Here is a 12,136-nt window from a genome sequence, read left to right on the forward strand (position 1 = left end):
AGCATCACACTTCAGACAAGACTGTGAACCCTTTAATTTCAAAGGGCTAGCTGGTAGTGGTTGGCCAATAACAAGAGCTAGCTGGACTGTTATGCAATATAAGTAGTCATTCTATAAGCCAAGCTAATAAGATACCATTAAGGAATTGAAAGATTCACACTCTTTGGCTTAGGCTGAGGCTTAGGCTTAGGCTTTGGATTTTGATTAGGCTTGGGCTTGTTCTTTGGTTTTTTAGCTACATATTGTTGTGCACCTTAAGAGCTTGTTTCACTAGGTTCACTACAAATGCAAAACTATATTAAGCAAGATACCATTCACTAGTAGAAAAACACAAATGCGCACCGAGAAATTGACACCGGTTCTTTAAAACCGGTGGGAAAAAAATAAGGCGAAATTTAGTTTAATAGAAATAGCACCGGTTCAAATCAAACCGGTGCCAAATTCCTTAAAGACCACCGGTTCAAACCGGTGGCAAATCAAACAAAAAACCGGCCTTTTTTCCCTTCCCCTATTCATTCGCTTAATCTCTTTCCCTTTCTTTTTTCATTCTCTCTCCTCATATGTCGCGCTCCTCCTCTCTTTCCTCACCAAACCCATTGAAACTCCATTGAAGCTTAGATCCGCAAGCTTAGACCCGCAAGCTCCATTGAAGCTCCGTCCCGTCTTCTCCCTCGAACTCCCTTCTCTCTCCATGAAGCATAGATCCGCAAGTACAATGACGGTGGTCGGTGGTCAGTAGAACAAAGCACAATGACGATGGTCAGTGATGGTGACTAAAGTCTGATTTCTAGGGTTTTGATTGGTGTTCTTGGTATGCGATTCTTTAAACTTTCCCATTTAAATTCCAAATTTAGGGTTCTTTTGCTTAATTTCTAGTTCAAATCTTAGATTTTGTTTGATTTATAGTGTTTTGATTTGATTTCTAGTTCAAATCTTAGATTTTGTTTGATTTATAATGTTTGATTTTGTTTAATTGCATGTGTTTTCTGGTTTAATCGAAAATTTAGGGTTTTAATGAATAAAGTTATATTGGGGTTTTGATTATGATCTTGCTCTTCTATTTCGAAATTAGGCAATCTGATGATAAGACGTGAGGTAGTCTATTTGTTTTTTTTGTAGTGGATTTTGTGAACTTGTATTAAGAAACTCTGTGAATTCAATGTCCTGATGTTCGATTGTTGGTATTTTTTTTCAAAAGTTCTAATTATAATTGCTCAATTGTCAGATTTATATTGCTTAATGTAATTTTCGAAGCACAAATTTGAGTTGTTTAAACTGAAAAGCTTGGATTATATTGCAATTGTTCCTGTTTCTGATTAATTCAACATGTTTAGCAAAATGATGATTTTTTTTTTTTTTTTTTTAATTTTTTATTTTGAGTTCTGTGTATGTGTAGAGTGTGAATCACTTTTTGGATCGGTACTCAAAAATTGAGCTGGAGAACTACGTCTCCATAAAGGTATTTGTTCTTAAAAAGATGTTGTTATTGGGACTCATATTGTTATATAAATGTTGCTGTAGTCTTGGCCTTGTGTAAGTTGTTTTCAATTTGGCACTAGAAGTTTTAGCTCAAAATTCAAAATTTCCATCCTTTTTGTATGTTGCTCCATGTTTGTTTGTCATACAAAAGTAATGAAAAGAAATTATTTTAGGCGACGAGCACACTAAAGAATGAGACTTGCTGATCCAAGAAGGGGAAAAAATTTACTATATGACTTTGTATCATTCTTTTTCATTTTCATTATCCGCGCATGAATTATATGGGGTTCCTCACTCTATTTTTCGATTACCCTAGACTCATGCATATATGAACATGTCTTTAGCTGTATGTAAGAGACTGGGATGGAGATTTTACTCTCTTTTTGTGTGTGTAGATTGGCTGGATTGGTGAAATTCTTGCTCATCAGTTGCTCTGTTCTGACCAGATATATTGTTGTTTGTTTATGCCATGATTTCCATTGAAAAGTGTTTGCAAGCTTCACGCTTTTTTTCCTAATTTTTTGCCAGTTATAAATTGATCTTTCTGCATAATAAAATAAACACATTATCCTTAATTAGAATAGTTACATGCGGAAATCTATTATCAACCATTTGCTGCATTTGGTCCTGGACTTCTTTTAACTACTAAATCTACATTGCGCAGATTGAAGGTTTTTATGAGACGTATGATCAAACATATTATTATGCTTCACATTACTGTTACCTCTTCTGTTTACATATTATGGCTCTAAACTATGGACTTTTTCTAGATATTAGTGAACTAAACCTGCCCAAATCGTGTACCATATCATTTCCCAATGGGAAGAATGACCTGATGAATTTTGAAGTTACTATCCGGCCTGACGAGGGGGTACTATTTGTAAGTGCTATTCTACTAAATCATGCCAACACCTAGATTGCATCACGAGTCTGATAATTGATATCTTCTATTAATACCGGTCATAATTCATAGGCTATTACTAACTAGTGCGTAGTTCTTGCTTGTCTTTGTACCTATGTCATTTTTTCTTGACTTTGTTTCTTTCCCTTTTTATTTTTAATTATTTATATTTTAATTATTATTATCATCTCCTAGCCATCAATATTGCTTTACTCCTTTGTTCTCTTTTTTCTTGTAATTATGGAGGTATGGAGAGGGTGGAGTTTTTGTCAAAATCTATATCTCTATGTTTCCTCCATTTTACCGTGAACACATCATTTTGCCTTTTGCCTTTGCCTTAAAACTATTTTTAATATGAAATTATTAAAAAAAAAAAAACTTTTGGTGGTATATTTTGAAATTTTATCAGATGTCTTCACGCAACATTTCACACATTGATTTATAATTAACTATACCAGAAAAAAGTGTAGTCAAAGCTAATGAAAGAATAGTGTCCAACAGTCCAAGGTCCAAACAATGCATGTATTGTGTTACTATGAAGTAATTATACTAGTGCAGAGGGAAATTACTCGAATTAGATTCGTATATTTCTATTTGGATCATTGAACTTCATTAATAATTCAGTTGGCTATGCTTTTATTTGCATTACTTGTTTCTTTCATCTTCTTATCAACTCCCTCCATCTCAAAAAGTTCTCCTTGATTTTTTTTTTTTTTTTTTTTTTTGGTGAGTCACACAATTAAAATAGATAGAACATTAAGAGACGGAGGAATAATTGCATAGTGTATTGATATACTAAGGGAACTTTTGATTGCAAAGGCGGCACCTTTGTATTTACCTTTCAAGTTCCATCTGTATATCCTCATGAACCTCCAAAGGTTAAGTGCAAGACAAAGGTAATAAATTATGCTACATAAAATGACAAGTTATAAGTTTTGTGCACTTCTAAATTCTGAATTAAGCTAATAATTTATTACTAACATTACTATTTATTGTCACATACCATATATATGGTTCATTGTTTGTTGCATTGTGAGTTGGTGGATTAGTATTGCTGATTTTTGCTCATTGGGCTGATGACTCTTGCTCTTTTGGCTGTAGATTTTGGTCATCCCTTCACTGGAAGGTTGCTACTGCACGCTGCCTCGCAAGGCTGCTGCTGCTGCAAGCTTCTATGCTTCTGCTGCTGTTCTGGTCTCGTGATGCTGCTGCTGCTATGCTCTACGATGCTCCTGATGCTGTTCTGGTCTCGTGATGCTGCTGCTGCTATGCTCTACGCCACTGTTGTTCTACTCTCGCTGCTGCTATGCTCTACGCCACTGCTGTTCTACTCTCGCTGCTGCTAATCTGCTCTACGCTACTGTTGTAATATTATTACAGTCGGTCTGTTTATAATGTAAAACTATTTTTTTTTTTTTTTGAATTAAAATTGTAATGTTACAGCTTTATATTACTTTATATTAATGAAAATTATAAGTTTATATATATGTAAGTTGTTTATATATCAATTTAAGTCAAAAAAATGCAAAAAAAAATAAAATAAAATAAAATTTAATTTTTTTGGGGCATTAAGGGCATCGATTCTGAACCGAACCGGTGCTAATAGTTGTCCTATTTGCCACCGGTTCTGAACCAAAACGGTGCTAATAACTGTGTTATTGCCACCGGTTCTGAATCGGTGGCAAATACTCTCACTTTTTGGCACCCGTCAAATAAACACCGGTTCAAAACCGGTGCTATAGGGGGGTTTTGAACCGGTGCCTTTTTATATTTTTCTACTAGTGATTGTATACAACACTGCACTGAAACTACAAACAACATCACAAATACAATGTATATCGTTTTGACATTCGCTTGAGCATTAGTAGGTGTTTTATACATGAGGCACCAATCTACAATGACAATTCAAAGACAATAAACTTAAACAAATGATCAACCACAACTTTCCAAAAGGGATAAAAAGGCAGCGCTTCTTACTCATGCTGATAAAATTGCCACTGTGGTCGATTATAGGTACTGCAGAACACCATACACAACAAATCTATGAACAAGCAAACAAAATAGAGACAAAATAAACAACCATAACTAAGCTCATAATAGAGACAATTGTAGGCCAAAACTTAGAAATCTATGAATTAAAATTGATCATTATCATTGAAACACATAAAGCATCAGTTTACATAGAAGGCCACTAACTACATTTGCTTCTTAGCACAACAAATAGAGTACAACCATTTAGTAATAAAAAACATAAGCAGTGCTAGTCACTACAAACAGATTACCATTAGATAGTCTGAAAACAAACAACTCTAGCTATGGTTGTAAACATGTGGCATCTTAAAAAAAAAAAAAAAAAAAAAAAAAAACCCTGAAGCCCCCCTTAAAACCTAATCAAGCTTTCTATGCTTAAATATAAGCTCTAAGTCTTCCGGAACTGCAACAGGGGTAATGGCAGACCGAGAGCCAATGGTAGGATGTGCTTTACGTTTGCGCGGTGTAGATGGAGCACAACCAAGAGCCTTTAACTAATGGACAGCAGATTTAAGAGTGTTGCATTCAGCTGCAGTAAAGAACGGAGGCAATTGCAACGGCTGTTGTACACCTAAAATACGCTCCTTCACTGCCATAAAACTTTCCTTTGCAAGGAAGCACTTAATTCCGGCATAAACAACATTTGCATAATTCAAGTCCATGATATTCAAATTGTAGCATGAAGGTAAGACACTAACTCCTTTCATTGCGGCATCTTGGGTAGCAGACTTGCATTTCGCAGCCAATGAACTGTATACACACTTTATGCCACCAGAAGGAAAATGGAGTGCATACTGTAAGCCAAGCAATGTACTTCTTATCAGCTATCTTCAAAACCTCAACTGACGAAACACGTGCTCTAGTCTTAGAAGCCAAAGTGCGAAGAACATCATGGTAATCAGTACACACATACTTAGCATGCTCGAGGCTTACCATGAGTCACTTCACATGTGTCTTACCATGAGGTCTTTCAATGGACTCCAACCCTAAACATTTCATCTTATATAAGAATTCACAATTCTCGAGCCTGCCAATCCTCTTACTTAACAAGTCATCAACCTAAACACCAAAATCAGCCCTCAGCCCCCTTATAGCCTGCTCAGATGCCTTTTCAATAGAGGCTTTTAAGGTATCAACTGAGCCATCATTATACACATAGGGCCCTAGCACATCACCTGTATCAAGGTGCAACTTAATCGCATTCCCACTATTTACAGACAGAGTATAAAGAGGGGCTGGTAGCTCCAAGCATGTTACAGCCTGGTTCAACAAACCTTGGTAGGAAATAAATATATCCCATGGCCGACTATCCATCACCTGTCCGTATGAATAAGGAGCACAATAAATCTTTTATGTCTGTAATGCACATCTAAACACCAAGAACCACATATAAGAAAAGCAGAAAACCAAAACTCTCAACTACAGGTAAACAGGAAAAAGCTCCCTACCTAAACTAACTCAAGACCTAAGGAGAAATCTTTTCCCTAGATCAAAGACTCTACAATAGAAGACTGAACTCAGCCACATGCATAACCTAACAAGATAATTACACAGCCTATGTAGATGTCACCATAGTCAAAAGTACACACCAAGCGTAAAACAACAAAATGGCAAGAGCTAATCATATCCACAAAGAAGCACATAATATTGCATAAATCACAACATTTAAATCCTCAACGTGAACTAAAAACTGCACTGATAAAGACCACAATATGCTACTACAGCAAGAGTATGAAAATATGAAGAAACATGCTGCATACAAGCAAAGGATCATGAAATTAAAAAGACTAAGGTAATACTTACAGAAGCACTTTTTTCCCGAAAGATGAAACAATTGTTGCTATTAAAAAAAAAGAAACATACAACATAACATCAGTGTTCACAAGATGCATGTAAAATAAACTCCACACTCCACATTGCTGACCACCAAACCATAACAGTAGCACATTCAAGAAAGCATGTTTTTAAATGTGTAGCAAGTTTAGACAGTGTAACCAAAACTTAGCAAGTTTACCCATAAGCAAAGGAAAAGAAAGCCGTAGTACTTCATCATCAAACAAAGGCAACAGAACTTGCAGACCAAGGCAATAGAAGACATATTTGGTATATCCATTTATGGAATCCAACTGAATGTTCGGTTTCATGATGTCCAATACCACGCGGAATCAAAACCCGACTCCAAGACCCGCACATAAGTAAATGCAACTAAAACATGCATATTAATTAACAACATAATTAACAAACAAGAAAAGGGAAAGACGAAATCACCCTCGACGAGTGCTTCGCTTCGAATGAGTCTTACTTGAAAGCTAGCTGAGCTTTGCAAATGCGAGAGCTTCCTACGGTTAACACCTTGAAGCTCGACCCGTATGGCCTCTACCCCGGAGCTTAGCCGAGGCTAGACCCAAACTTAGAGTATTACGAGCGAAAGTGTTCACGCCTTTGGTGATCCTTTTCAAGCTCACAACTCAAAATGGATTTCATAAATTGGGAGAGTTGGTAAAACCCCTTTTTCTATTTTAATTTAAATAAAAAAAAGGCAAGACAATCAACAAACAACAAGTGTTATAATATGACCAAGAATAGGTGAGGACCACCAAGGGGAAGGGATCAATTTCCCTTGCTCCCCATGGCTCCTTACCAAAGCCAGCTCCAACATGGCATACACACAAACCGCCAGCTGGCCACCCGAGCTTGGGCACCAAGGCACACCAAGTTGGCCAGCCCAGTACGCAAGCACGCACATCTCGCAACCCACACACGCATTGCGTGCTGCTGCTATGATGCTTGTCCTTAGCGCAACCTAGCACGCTGCTACCTCGCACGCAAGGCACATCACGCAAGTGCTGCTGGCCTTGCTTGCAATGGTGCGGGCTGGCTGCTGCCTTGCCTAGCAAGCGCAGCTGGCTGTGAAAGCCTAGCCTTGCACGCAAGGCTAGCTCGGCCATCTTGCTCGGTTATGCTAGGCATGCTGAGATTGCGACCGAGCCTTACCTTAAGGCAATGGCTTTGGCTAGCCATGCTAGCCGTCCTAGCCTTCGATTGTCTAGGCCAATCCGAGGCTAGGATTTTCCCGAGTACTGACTTGTTGATTGTTGATTTTACCGTCTCGTCATTTCATAAATCCGACTCAACTTGTGATGTTGGGTTTCGACGCTCCTAGCTCGACTTCAACGTCTATGCTTATAATATTCTAACAACTCATTAATTCTTTCAGATTAATTTTTCGTCACGAATCGGTTACTTGATTGGGTGTGACCCATTGTGTTCAGTGAAGATTAACCTGTAATATTAATTGTACATTAATATTACTGATCGGAAGCGGCCTCCAACTAGGCAATCCGATCACCTGACCTCATTGAATAGCTTTCTAATAATTTCAAACCATCTATCAGAATAATACACTTGTTCGAAGGATACCATTCCTATCAATCTCCTACTTGTCCTTCCGGACAAGTGCGGTTTTAGTGTATAGCCTATTTCCTATGTCACTTAATGTCTCATCATGAACTATAAGTTAAGATTATTCGTCATCCTTGTTACGTCCATAAGTGTTTCTCGATATCCGTGTTTGACTGTCAATAAGCAGATGATCTAAAATTGATCTAAGAACGACCATGCATTTTCACAGTCTCGCTCATCGAGAGGCCTTGTAAACAAAAAAGACATGTTCCTTATTTATTTAATAGGGGGACATTCCATGTCTTGTAATGTAAGCTTCTCTTACTAAGAGGACCTAGCCGCCCGAGTATTGCAGTTATAAATTTATAATCCCCATGTACGGTAGTTGTTTGACAAACATCAAAATGGACTAGTACTCAAACAAGAGAACTTATGAAGATTTTTAATCTCTTGAAGTATTCTCATAGGTCGATCCAATATGGTTCTAAACCAATACCCGTGCAAATGATTTATGACAATCATGTCCTTGTAGTACAAGAAACGATGCTATAAATCATACTACACACTAATCTTAAGTGGTCATTAATCGTCCAACATTTAAATGACCTTGATTGGGGATACTTTTCGATTAGAATATTCAACGTTCACTTAAAAGGTTTTTCTTTATCCAAGACATTGTCTTGATACCCTATTTTGAATATTCTTAAAATCGAATGGACTCATTATTTAATCCTAAACCACAATTGAATAGACATGGAGTGATAAAAATTGCATAAAATTTAAATTACTCCAAAAATTGAATGGTTCAACATAGTGTTTTACATTAAAATATCCAAAATTTAATTAAAACACAAAACTAAGGAAATAAAAAAAAATCTCCAACATGCTTGTTGTGTTTCACTTGAGGCAAAGGTTTAGTGAGTGGATCGGCTACATTGTCGTCCGTTCCAATCTTACAAATTCTAATTTCATCCTCGGACTTTCATTCCCTTATCATGTGAAATCGCCTTTTGACATCTTAGACCTTCTGATGTTACCGTGGCTCTCTGGCCTGAGCAATAGCTCCATTGTTGTCACAATACAGGTCTATTAGACCTTTGATGGAGGTACAACATCAAGTTCATCAACAAACATGCGAATCCAAAATTGCCTCCTTAGTTGCTTCAGAAGCTGCCAAGTATTCTACTTCATTTGTAGAATTTGTTATTGTGCTTTTCTTAGCACTCTTCCAACTAAATGCTCCTCCATTTAGACAGAATATGTATCCTGATTAGGACTTGAAGTCGTCTTTTTCTGTCTAGAAGCTTGCATCGGTGTTCAAATCATTACTCTCACCATAAACCAGGAATTTATCCTTTTTCCTTTTCAGGTACTTTAGGATATACTTGGCTGCAGTCCAATGCGCCTCTCTTGGGTCTGATTGGTATTGGCTCGTAGCAATTAAAGCATACGATACATATGGCCTAGTACATATCATGGCATATATGATTGATCCTATAAGCGAAGCATATGGAATCTGATTTATCCTTTCTCGCTCATCAAGTTTCTTCGGACACTACTTCTTGCTTAGGGTTATGCCATGTGACATGGGTAGGTGACCTCTCTTGGCCTCTTGCATATTGAATCGTGCTAATACCTTATCGATGTAAGTACTTTGGCTCAATCCAATCATCCTCTTCGATCTATCCCTATAGATCTTGATGTCCAATATGTAATGTGCCCCTCCCAAGTCTTTAATTGAAAAAAATTTTCCAAGCCAAGCCTTTACAGACTCTAACATTTGAATGCTGTTTCCAATGAGCAATATGTCATTGACATATAAGACGAGGAAAGAGATGTCACTCCCGCTGACCTTCTTGTAAACACAAGACTCATCTGGATTCTTGATAAAATCAAACTTGCTTATGGCTTTGTCGAATCGTAGATTCCAACTTCTGCTTGTTTGCTTCAACCCATAAATGGAATTCTTAAACTTGCATACCTTCCCAGCATTGGTTGGATCAACAAAACCTTCTGGCTGTGTGATGTACACAGTTTCTTCCAAAATTCCATTTAGGAAAGCAGTTTTGACGTCCATCTGCCATATTTCATAATCGTAATATGCAGAAATTGCTAGGATAATCCGGACAGACTTAAGCATTGCAACAAGAGAAAAGGTTTCATCATAATCAACATCGTGAATTTTCTTGTAACCTTTTGCTACCTGGTGCGGTGTCGAAATGCACAAAAATTAATAATAATTACCCTAAGACTACTAATTTGTAATTAGCGGAAGTAGGGGTCGATCCCACGAAGAATGTGCTTGCAAATAATTAAGACTAAAATCCAAAACACTTAACAAAGACTCAAAACAGTGAAATAGATGATTGGGGGGTGTATCAGGATAAGGATCAACTACCAACTAGGAACTTAAACTAATAGGAACAAGAACATACAAGGAACTTGAGATACCCAACAACTATACATAAAAATCCATCATGCAAATGTATCAATTAATAAAGTGGAACGTCCTTCTCTACAATTATTTGCTACTTCATTAATGTTCCCAAGAAATTACAGACTTAATAGTATTAATTAGCAAAAGGAATCAGACCTAAACAAATAGTTGTACACTTACTTATAAGAAATCATCATTCGTATGAACAAAACAATAATTCAAGAATACTCCAAAGCATTAATCATTAATACCAACATTACTCGTCTCAAATACTTAATACATAGCTTCAAACTAATAGTTACTGAGAATAACAAGCTAAGGAATCATAATACAAAGATAAGAAAACAAAACAAAACAAGAACCCATCAATCTCCTTAGAATAGGATCTGAGTTCCTCTTAGGCAGCTCCGAGTTCTTCCGCTACAATGTATCAAGAACAATGACAAATGACTCCTAACCTTGAGGGGTTTTGGAGTGAAGCCTCCCTTCTCTCGTGTCTGCAGTGTCTTCAGTGTCTTCCTTTTCCCTCTGATTTCGACTTTAAATAGGCTAAGAGATGATCAATAATCTTTCAAAGATAAGGAAAGTAATTAGATAAGATTGTGAAAACATATCTCTTTCCATATCTTAATTAATTGATAAGATCTTCTCTTTAATTAAATATATCTTTTCTAACTGCTATAGATCATGTAAAATATTACCCAAGACTTCCCAAACTCGTAAATTTTATGAACCTAGACAAACAAACCGTGCTCAGCAAGCTCTTTTCATCTTCGTCAGTTTCTCAAGTTCCTCCAAAGGAACTTCCATTTATGCTTCGCATTGACTCCTTTATTTGGTTGATCTTTTTATCTTCCAAACCACTCAATAACCTATTAAAACACACAAAAGAGAATTAAACCACAAAATATAAAAAAGCTAAATAAATACACTAAAATGCTAAAGGAACTAACCAAAAATCTAAGGAACATAGGTATAAATAGTGTCGGAAATGACATTCATCAAATTCCCTTAAACTTAGATCTTTGATCATCCTCGAGCAAAGCACTCATACAAAAAATAAATATACTTGTGTACTAGCTCTTTGAAGGAATTATGATTAAATATCTTTTATCAAAAAGTTACGTAACACCTATTTCTAAAAATGAGTTTTATGTTGTTTTCATAATAAAATAATTAAAGAGTTTATAGTTTTAATCATTTACCTACTTATACAATAATTTAAATTCTTGTTTTATAAAAGAGGAATCGGACCTCAAAGCTCCGTGAGAACGATAGAATAAAGGCTAACAAGAAAGTTATCAAAATGCATATCGAAGTAACAACTATTGCTAGTACCCGCAATTCCCTTCGAAATGCGTTTATGAAAGTATGATGTTACGATTGAATTGAATGTGATTTGTGTCTTTGACATATTTTATGATTTGTAGGATTATAACTATGATTTGTCTGAAATCTTTCCTTGAAATATTTGATTATATTCTGAGAAATTACAAGGATACTGTAATGATGAGTTTTACGATACACTGTAAATATTTTACTAATCTACAAAAGCACTCTAAATAACTGGAATTTCTTGATTTCTAATAATTTATAAGAAATGTAAATATAATCTGATATGATTGAGCAATAGCTCCCCTGAGGGCACTGGTCCATTTCTGTTATGGAGCACTGGCTCCCCCTGATATGTATGGAGCACTGGCTCCCCCTGATAGTAGGAGACTTCCTACCCCTGTTAAATGTATAATGGTTATAATAATTTTATTAAAAAAGGTTATGAACGAAGGTTTATTGAAATTGTGTTTTATTACCTGTTTTAATATATTCTACTCTCCTTGATTTATTAACTAAAATGAATTGAAATGATGTTACACTGCTAGAGTAGT

General features: G+C 36.3%; 1 long non-coding RNA gene across 2 annotated transcripts; it reads left to right on the forward strand.

The window, feature by feature from the left end:
* Positions 1-524: 524 nt before the first annotated feature.
* On the forward strand, positions 525-3,865 carry LOC145568706 (uncharacterized). Of its 2 annotated transcripts, none has more exons than XR_014095901.1 (3): positions 525-811; positions 1,397-2,359; positions 3,482-3,865. It is a non-coding gene; the product is annotated as an uncharacterized LOC145568706 (long non-coding RNA). The 2 variants fall into 2 exon arrangements; XR_014095900.1 differs by having other exon boundaries at positions 1,397-1,459.
* The last annotated feature ends 8,271 nt before the right edge of the window (positions 3,866-12,136 follow it).

The sequence above is a fragment of the Chenopodium album genome, chromosome 11, assembly GCF_948465745.1.
Source record: "Chenopodium album chromosome 11, dcCheAlbu1.1, whole genome shotgun sequence".
Taxonomy (NCBI): domain Eukaryota; kingdom Viridiplantae; phylum Streptophyta; class Magnoliopsida; order Caryophyllales; family Amaranthaceae; genus Chenopodium; species Chenopodium album.